Raw genomic sequence first — 9,982 nt, forward strand, 5'->3', positions numbered from 1 at the left:
GACTATAATATCTCCTCAGATATAGATTAAATAATGATTTATTGATTTAAAATTTTTTAAATAAGACAAGTAGCATACCTGTTAAGAGACATTGGATTTTTAAAGAGACTTCTGAATTAGATGAGCATATAAACATCTTAAATTCAAAATGGAAGAAAAGAAATGTGTTGCCTTGGGGAAGAGGTTAAGCATAGGTTTCTACAGGAGAAAAAAAAACAAAACTACTGTATTCCATCCAAACTGCTAGTAATCAGATTTGACAGGAAGAGATATCCTGAAGATCTTGGCTATACACAAGAAGAGAGAAATCAAGAAGACCAAGCAGAACTCTTCTGGATAGAGAATTGGAAAGTTGCAACAGCTGGAGCTACAAGATGTCTGTCCGCTATTTCCGCAAAGGCCCTGCCTATACGTTGTAGCAACAATTAAATTCCAATGAACGGTGGACAAGGCTTCGATGTCACAGTATGAGATGTTACTAGCCCCAAATTTAGAGTTTTCTTGTTTCTTTACTTGATCTTTCTTTGAAAGTTTTGAGTGACAATTATTTGAAATTGAGACAAAATATTTGAGCAATGCAGTTTTGGCACACTCCCTTAGTCCCAATACAAAGGAGGCAGAGACAGATGGATCTCTGTAAATTCTAGACCAGCCTGGTCTACACAGTAAATCAGGGTGGGTCACTCTGCTGATAAGATGAGCTACTTACAAAGACCATCTAGGATTCAAAATGACAAAAATGTCTATAAAGTTTCTATGTAAGTGTTCTCTTAATATTAGACAATAATGTCCTTACTGATCTAGAGGATGGATACACTACAATCTTAGGTTTATGTAAGAAGATGGTATCACACTGCCCTGAAAGGCCTGCCAGTCTCCTTAGAAAATGGAGCTCCCAAAGAAAAGCTGTTGTCAGTAAGCATTTTGGCCTAAAATGGATATTCTGTTAACCAATATGAGGACCCAAAGTTAGGCTGGGAGATGAACACGCAAGCTGCATGACTCCCACCACCAAAATCTATTGAGGTGTCATGATGCTCTGTGAAGCCATCATATTCCTTTAAATGTGGGACTCTATCAGGGGAACAGGTGGTGGTCATGCCTGATACAAAGAGACACAGGAGACTATACAGGCAGAAAAGTACATGTTCATCCTGTGTTGAGAAAGGAGTGGGATGAAAAGAGCTGTAACAAATATAAAGATCCAGGTATGAGATGCCTAGGGTATGGTTAAAGGAGTTTAAAGTTGATTTTAAAAGGTAATGCCTTTTCAATTGCTCTGGGCACCCAGCTTATCCCTTTAGACATGAGGCCCTCTCGTGGGGGGACAGGTAGCAGCTTGGCCTAATACCACAGGTGCCCTAGAGCCCAGAAGAAGATATTTGGAACCATACTCTCTTGTTTTGATTTCAATATGATAATGATTGTATGTTCATTGGTAATGGTAATATTACATATCTTCCTTGTGAGAGTTCAAAATGGAACAGACCTAGATAAAAGAGAGACTGCTAAATTAAGTCAGTCTATGCTTATATGACTTCAAACTCCGGAACAGGACAGGGAACATAATTGCTGATCCCTCCCCATGGGAACAGCTCTGAGACGGACTGAGACTTAAAAATATCTCCAGTCAGGACTTCAGTAAAGCTCTGAACTTTCTCAGCATGCAGGGACTGGACAACAAAAGATAAAGCCAGCTTTCTTAAGACTGGACAGTGTCCTAATTTTCTGGGCGCCCCCAAGAAGAAAAACTATGTCCCAAATCAGCAGGAAGCAATGTAAGAAAACTATGCCCAATTCCCAAGAGGGGGTGGATGGTTTTTGGTCATTCGCTGGGTGGTAAATGTTTTTATTTTTGGTTTTTTGAGACAGGGCTTCTCTGTGTAGTCTTGGATGTCCTAGAATTGCTTTGTAGACCAGGCTGGCCTCAAACTGACAGTGATCCGCCTGCCTCTGCCTCCCAAGTGCTAGGATAAAGTGGTGTGCCACCACACCCATCTGGATAAATGGTTGTTATTTTTTAAAGGGGTTGGTTATAGGAATAATAAGTAAAAGAGTAGATTATTGAATCTACTTTTAGATGAAAGAACATTAATAAGCCAAAAACCTTACATTGGTATAAATCTTTATGTGTTGATACAGATTTAAGATTGTATTTTGTTACAGTATGCTAAAATATTGTACCTATATAATTCTTAAAACCGCAATGTTAAATTGTAGTCCTTTTGAAAGCTGCTATTGCCAACTGTTCAGGATAATTAGGAAATGCATATTAGCAGTCAGACAATCAAGCTCAGAGTCATGTTATATACCAGTTTAGTAAATTACAAAAATATACTTCCTAGTTGACAGATTTTTAAAAAAGAGCTAGAGGCAAGCAATTCAGATAAGATAGATATATGGTCTTCAGAGATCTACAGAATATGGCATTTAAAGATTTTATTAACTTTTTGACAATGAGATAGGTCTGCTTCTGGCAGTATCTCCATTCCACGTCAAAGAGCACAAAAGGCTTCCTATGTAGCAACCTAGCCACTGGGTGAGAAAATGTCCTTGCATCAATTACAGACAGAATACTGTCCAAAACTGGACAAACTGGATAGAGGAGAGCCAACTGCCCAGCTTTGCCAGGACAGGGTAGGCAAGTCCATTATAGCTACTGCTTCGCAGAAAAGTCTGTCAAATATTATGAGACAGAAGGCTGGAGATGATACTCCAACTTCCATACTGTTGGAAGCTGCTTGCCTGCAGATAATATTTATTCCTTTTTAAGTCTCTGTTGGGGTTGAAGACTAGATGGCTATAGTCTCATAGTTAAATTTAAATACTTTAGGATGAGAGAAACTGAGATGGTTAAAATACTTTACCCAAGGATGTTAAATATACAAATGTAAGTCTTACCTAACAATTTTCATAATTGTTATATTACATATAGTTTGTTATTATAAGAGAAAGAGCATTTTATTAGACTAAAAGGGGAGATGTTGGCATAAGGTTATTGTGTAACTCAAATGCTGTTTTCTGTATCCCCTATTTCTGGCTGCAAGCCTTGTTCTGCGAATCTCCTGTCTCAATGTTATATAACCTCTGCTCCCCAATTGTCCCCTTGTATGCCAATTAAAGCAGCTTACAGCCAGTCACTGAGCAAGGGAGAGAACAGGGCGGGACTTCCTGCCAGCCAGGGGAGGAGAAGTTAGAAGAGGAGGCAGGGCATTCAGCCGCAGGCAGAGGTGCAGGAGAGATGAAGAGTCATCTGGAGCAAAGAAAGAACTAAAAAGCAAGTAATTTGGGGATTTTGGCAAAGATGGGGGTCAGGATAACATAGAGACTTAAAATTCTCAAGGTTGTGCTATAAAGCTTTATAAACAAATATAAATCATTTGTGTGATAGGCAGGTTAAGAGAGAAACTAAGAGAAACAAGCACAGTTTTATAAAAAAATAACTTTTAATACCCCATTACTAGTAAATATCTAAAGAAACCTTGAACAGGATGATTAAAGGGACATTTGCATCCCAATGATCTCTTATTCACAACTGTCAAGGCACATGTCCGTGGATAGATAAATAAGCTGTGTGTAGCATAGGCTGCTATTGAGCCTTGCCGAGGAAGCCCTGTCTGTGACAGACACCAGTGAAGAGGGTGCTCAGGTTACTCTCTCCAGTCTGGAAGCCTAGTCTATGGGCCGGTGCTTCCCACAGTTAGAGGGGGGTCTTTCTGCCTCAGTTTACCTAGCCCAGTAACTCTCCCACAGACACACACAGAGGTGTGTCTTCTGGGTGATTCTAGCTGCGGTGAGGTGAGGCTGCCAATCAGTACCAGCCACTACTGTGTTGAACAGAATACCATGACTTTGGATCTCAGCATTCTGGTTCTGGGTTCCCTTTTGTTATTTTAATTGAAAATAGAGGTTTTTTTTTTTTCATTCAATATATCTGATCAGAGGTTCCCTTCCCCCAACTCCCCCTGGACCCTCCACCTCCCACTCATTCAAATCCACTTCCTTTCTTTCTCTTCTTAGAACCCAAACAGGCATCTGAAATGAAATAAAATAGGTTCCATTTTTATCAATCCATTCTGAGGATCTGAGGACTTACAGCCTCTTAACCACTTAGCTACTGTTCCTAAGTACATACATGTGTTTGTACACAGACACAGACACACACACAGACACAGACACACACACACACACACACACACACACACACACACACACACACACACACACAGGGTGGGGGACCTGGCCACTATTTATCCTGTATGTTGTTGCAACATAGACTAAAGCTACTTTGTCCTTCTCCTGGACTACTGCAGCTGCCTCCCAGTACAGCAACTTTCTCTCTCTGCCCCTTTATAACCAATTGTCCCACACTGGCTTCAGTAAGCCTTCTCCAATGGGAGAGATCACCGCTGTCCTCTGCTCAGACTCTATACATAGTTCTTATCTCATTTTAATGGGGGTGCCACCCCACCTCCCTGGTCCCATTTCCTACCACTCTCCCTCTACTTTCCTTCCTGGCCTCTCCTCATGACAGACCTGGGAACAAGTATGGAGACGCTCTAGTCCCAGATGTCTTCAGGGCCCATGCCTCACTCTCTGCACACACCATCTCTGAACATCTAATTACCATTCTTGGACTCGCATTTTATTGCTAATCATAAGCCCCTGTCATCTCATTTATCTCCTGTCCTAGTTAGGTATCCTCAGCCAGAATAAACACCACAACAAAAAAGCAACTTGGGGAGGAAAGAGTCTATTTCGCCTTCCAGTCCATCATGAAGGAAAGATGGGGGCAGGAACTTAAGGCAGGAACCTGGAAACAGGGGCCATGGAGGGGTGCTGCTTACTGCCTTGCTTTCCATGGCTTGCTCAGCCTGCTTTCTTATACAACCCGGGATCACCTGCTCCAGGGGTGGCCCCATCCACAGTGGGTCAAGTCCCCCCACATTAACCATCAGTCAAGAAAATTCTTCCCTAGGCTTGCCTACAGCCCATCTGAAGGAGATAATTTCTCAATGAAGTTCCCCCTACCCAGATAGGTCTAGGTTTGTGTCCAGTTGGCAAAAGCCCACTTCTGCAATGAGAGGCCATGAAAGTTAATGGTCACCTAGTTTGTCTGACCCCCTACAGAGGAGGCAGCTGGGATGAGCTGCTCAGTGACAACTCCCAGCTCATGTCTGGATTGAGTTTCTTTCCATATACTGAAGGACCTTAGACACCTTGGGTGGAATATTTGTTCATTTGTATTAATCTTAGACTACTTACTGGGCACTGTGCTACATATATTACATAAATTAGCTCATTTGTTCCCATAACTATGTAGAATAAGGTAATTGAGGCAAGGACAGCAAGCCGGCTGCCTGCCCAGGCTGACTCCATAAGGTCACGTAACTGCTGGATCTTCGGTTAGGAAGAATTCCTGAGAAGTCCGTAAGAAATCGTGAAGAGGGGAGGTTCTGGGGACATGGCTCAGTGGCAAAAGAGGACCAGAGCTTAGGTCCCTCACACCCATATAAAAGCTGCCCATAATGCCTGCATTTTACTAGCCAGATTAGCCAAAATGGGAACTCAGGCTTCAGTGGGCTTCAGCGGGACGCCCTGCCTTTGTACATAAACTGGGTGGAGAGTGACCCACCCCAGGTGTCAACCTTGGACCTCCACATACATGCACGCATATGTGTACACACATGCCAAAAGTAAAAGAAGAAAAACACTGAACTGTACAAGGTTCATTCCCCAAATTTACTTTTTCAGAGATTTTTAAAAATAGCTCCCACCATGGAGAAATGCACCCACTCACATCTGGATGCAGAGAGCAAAGAGAGTGTAGAGGCTCCCAGCTCTTTTCGCAGCTCCCGTTTTGATGCCACCAAATCAATTTAGATGAGGCCAAGGAGTTAGCGGCAATGACTTGGGGATGCTCGCATACCAGTGTAAACACCATAAATGTGACCGCAGCTGAGCAATCCCGTCATCTTCCCGATGGAAGATGAAGGCAATTCTTTTTACCTTACTCACTTTTATGTCCCAAAAATGTTCTTTACACATCTGTGCAGACACGCCAGTGATAGTCCCATAATGTTCTTTCCTTGGCTTCCGTTCTTACCTATCAGGAACTGGAGCTCCTGTGTGGCAGCGACATGGAGCTAAATGTCAGAGAGATTCGGGGTTCGAATCCCAGCTCTGTCATCTTTGACTGCATCATTTTGGCTAGGTCGCTATCCAAGCCTCACAAAGGAAGTACTTGTGGTCGGTAAAGTTGAACGTGTGAGAATATTTGTGCTTTTTGTTGTCTATGGTTTTGTAGGTAAGATCAGCTTTGTAAGTGGAGTTTCACCTAGCTGTCCAGAGCTTGCAGAGCGTGCTCATGTTTGGGTGTTTTTGAAAGAAGGCAAGTTGAGTCAACGGTTCCAACCTGAGTGCTCAGTCCTCTGATGAAGTCATAGGACTTTCCACTCACAATTAGACAGCGTAATAGAACTATTAAAAGAACTCCGATTGACTAATCTGTTGCTTCTTTCTCCTTGTGGGCTCTCCGGGAAAGCTGCCCACTTACAGAGAGCTCCTTTGGCTGTCTTCCTGTGTCTTTCAGGCCCTTCGAAGCAAGTTCTTAAGCACGCATAATGGTCTGTGGGGTTGCTGGATTCGTTTATAACATGTCAGAAGTTAAAATTTTTTGCACTAGTGATAGACTCATTACACAGTGTAGTGCTATCTTGGGGGGTTCTACATGGACCAAATATCCGCTTATTTGTGGACTTTTTACTAATATTACAGGCAGAAGCTAGGAGGCAGCTGTGCTGGCCCAGGCTGATGATGGGTATATGAGCCTGAGTTTGCTGGTTCATTGCCATGTAACTATCTATGTCTATGCCCATATGTATTATTTCAGCTCCGAAATAAAACTATTTCTCATTAGTAAAGTTAATAACAACAAAAAAAGGTTCCCTCACTTGGTGTAGATAATAAAGTGGAGGAAATAGGGACCATAGGGAGGTAGTCAATGTGGGGAAACTACTACTGTGGGCATTGTGCCAGAGTCAGAGAGATAGATAGACAGAGACAGGAGAGAGAGAGAGAGAGAGAGAGAGAGAGAGAGAGAGGGGGGGAGAGAGGGATGGAGGGAGGGAGAGAGAGAGAGAGAGACATACACACACAGAGACAGAAACAGAGAGAGACAGAGAGACAGAGATAGAGACACAGAGAGAGAGAGAGACACAGACAGACAGACAAAGACACACACACAGAGAGAACAGAAAGACAAAGAGAGACAGAGGCAGAGAGAGACAGACAGACAGAGACAGACAGATAGACACACACACACAAACATACACGAGAATATAAGAAAATACCACAGTATAAGCTACTTCCTGGAATGAACAGTATTAGGAACCAGGATGTTAATCTCTATTGTCAACTGGACTGACTTCACAATCACCAAGGAAACACACATCTGGGGTTGTCTATGACAATGCTTCCAGAGAGGTTTATCTGTGGAGGGAAGACCCAGCTTGAAAGATGGTACCATGCCGTGAGTACGGGTCCCAGACACAATAAAGAGTACAGAGTGAGCTGAGTGCCAGCAGTCACCTGTCTGCTTCCTGACTGCATGTGTCACGTGATCAGCTACCTCATGCGCCTGCTAAGATTAGCTGTACCTGTCCATACTGTGATCCAGCAGAAAGATTGCTTTTGTCAGGCATTTGCCATAGAAGTTAGGAAAGTCGCTGCTATGACTAATGTAACACCTGACAAAAAAGGGGATCCTAGTGTATGGTTCATAAGAAGCAATCCCGTGGCCCTCGTCACCCCTCATTGGCTGCCTCGAGCCTGCCTCGCCGAATGGAGTTGAGATCAATATCCACCTTGAGATCTGCCCTCTAGCGCTTTAGAGGTGACTCTGCTCCTCAGTCATCATGTGACATGGGACTTTTTGAGGACCTTAGACTCCTTTGAGTTAAAGGACACATGAGCCCAAGCTCCTGGAGGAGCAGAAATAACGAAGTGCTTTAGTTAAAAACCAAGGCACTGCCGGGAGTGGTGGCGGACACCTTTAATCCCAGCACTCGGGAGGCAGAGGCAGGCAGGTTGCTGTGAATTCGAGGCCAGCCTGGTCTACAAATCGAGTCCAGGACATCCAAGGCTACACAGAGAGACCCTGTCTTGAAAAACAAGCAAACAAACAAAACAGAACAGACCTGCGTTGCCTGTGCCCTTTCATTGTGGTTTTCTTAGCGTGTGCCCGCAATGAGGATGCGCTAGGCTGATGGACCAGAAAGCCCTAGCAAAGACACATCTGTCAAGGATCCTTATTACTGGGCGGAGTAGCTTTTACACGATGAAATTAAATGGAATTATTAAAATAACTATCGTAGGGCCAGAGAGTTGGCCCAGTGGGTAAAGGCGCTTGCTGCTGAGCCTAGTGAACCAATTTTGAGCCTTGGGAGGGACCCACATAATGGGGACAGACAACTGACCCCCAGTAGTTGCTCTGCGGCTTCTACGTGCTTGCCAGGGCAGCATGCTCACACTTACGTACAGATACACATACAATAAATAAATGTGAAAAAACAAACAAAAGCAGAATATTACTTTTTCCAAAATGTAGTTAAAAGCTTGAACTTTGCTCATTCCTATGAATGCAGGGTTGTTTTGTTTTTTGTTTTTTTTTTAATGACTGAACAATTATTTTTAGAAATTAACAGCAATAAGTGCATATTTTTCAGATAAAGTCCATGTAAAAAAAAGGACTGAATAAACCTTTTCGGAAACAAAAATTACATTATTTGGAATAAAGTATTAGCCAAAAACAGGGGTGGAAATTAATGCTCAGCAGTTCACACAGAAGAGCACAGGGAGACAAAAACTATGGGAAATAAATTTTGAGTCCTGGATACTAGAGGCGCGGAGTAAATCTATAGAAGGTTCCAAGGGGGAAGCGATGAAAGTAAATATGAAAGAGCAACACTTAAGGAGAAAACGGGCAAGAATTTTCAAGAATTGAAGACATAGGTCCCCAAACTAAAAGTTCACATCAAATCCCAAATAGTAGACATCGGTCCACGTTGTTGGGAAGCACCAATGGCAAAAGGCGTCCCCAAAGCTCCTAGAGAGACAAGGCAGGTCCCTTACAGTTGATGGCGGCAATCCAACTACTATCAGCATTAACAACTCAGACTGCTATAGAATAGTCTCCAATCTACCTGCGTTGTCCTAAGAACTGAACTCTCACTGGGAAGAAACACAAATGGAAGACCAGGAGCACTAACCCCCTCCTCGCGCCGCCCCCAGCGCCCCTCTCCCCGCCCCCCCCCCGGCCCCGCCCCGCCCCCATCCAGTAACCAAGTAACTTGAGAATATAGTGTCTACTTAGCTAAGGCAACGGTACAACGAGGCCGGCACTGTTTGCATCCCACTTTACTGCATGGAAACTGAGGCATAGAAAGATTAGGTTCTCAGAGCTAGTGAGAACCAGGATTTGAATCAGACAGGCTGGGAGGTCATGGATAAAAGAAAACAACAGAGCCTGGGGTGGTGGCGCATGCCTTTAATCCCAGCACTCAGGAGGCAGAGGCAGAGAGGCAGGGGGATCGCTGTGAGTTTGAGGCCAGCCTGATCTGCAGAGTGAGTCCAGGACAGCCAAGGCTACACAGAGAAGCCCTGTCTCAAGAAATTGAAAGAAAAGAAAAAAGAAAACGTGGATATCATTTAGTTAGCCATAGAGACTAATAATTGAACTTCAGAAGAGAAAGATAATGATTTAGCCTATAAGCAGCTAAATTACACCTCTTGGTGTGCTGAGGGAGATGGCAGTAAACGGTAACTTGAAAGTTTCTGTGGAAAGCAGATCTGGGCGCGCTGGGGCTGAAGCAGGGGATGAACAGTTCAAAGCCAGCCCGTGACATAGCAAGAACCTGTCTAAATAAAGAATAACTCATTGATGGTTCATTAAATGGAAAATGGAAAGTCACAATTGTACATG

Source organism: Acomys minous, assembly GCF_964271855.1.
Source record: "Acomys minous genome assembly, chromosome: 19".
In the NCBI taxonomy this organism is placed as follows: Eukaryota; Metazoa; Chordata; class Mammalia; order Rodentia; family Muridae; genus Acomys; species Acomys minous.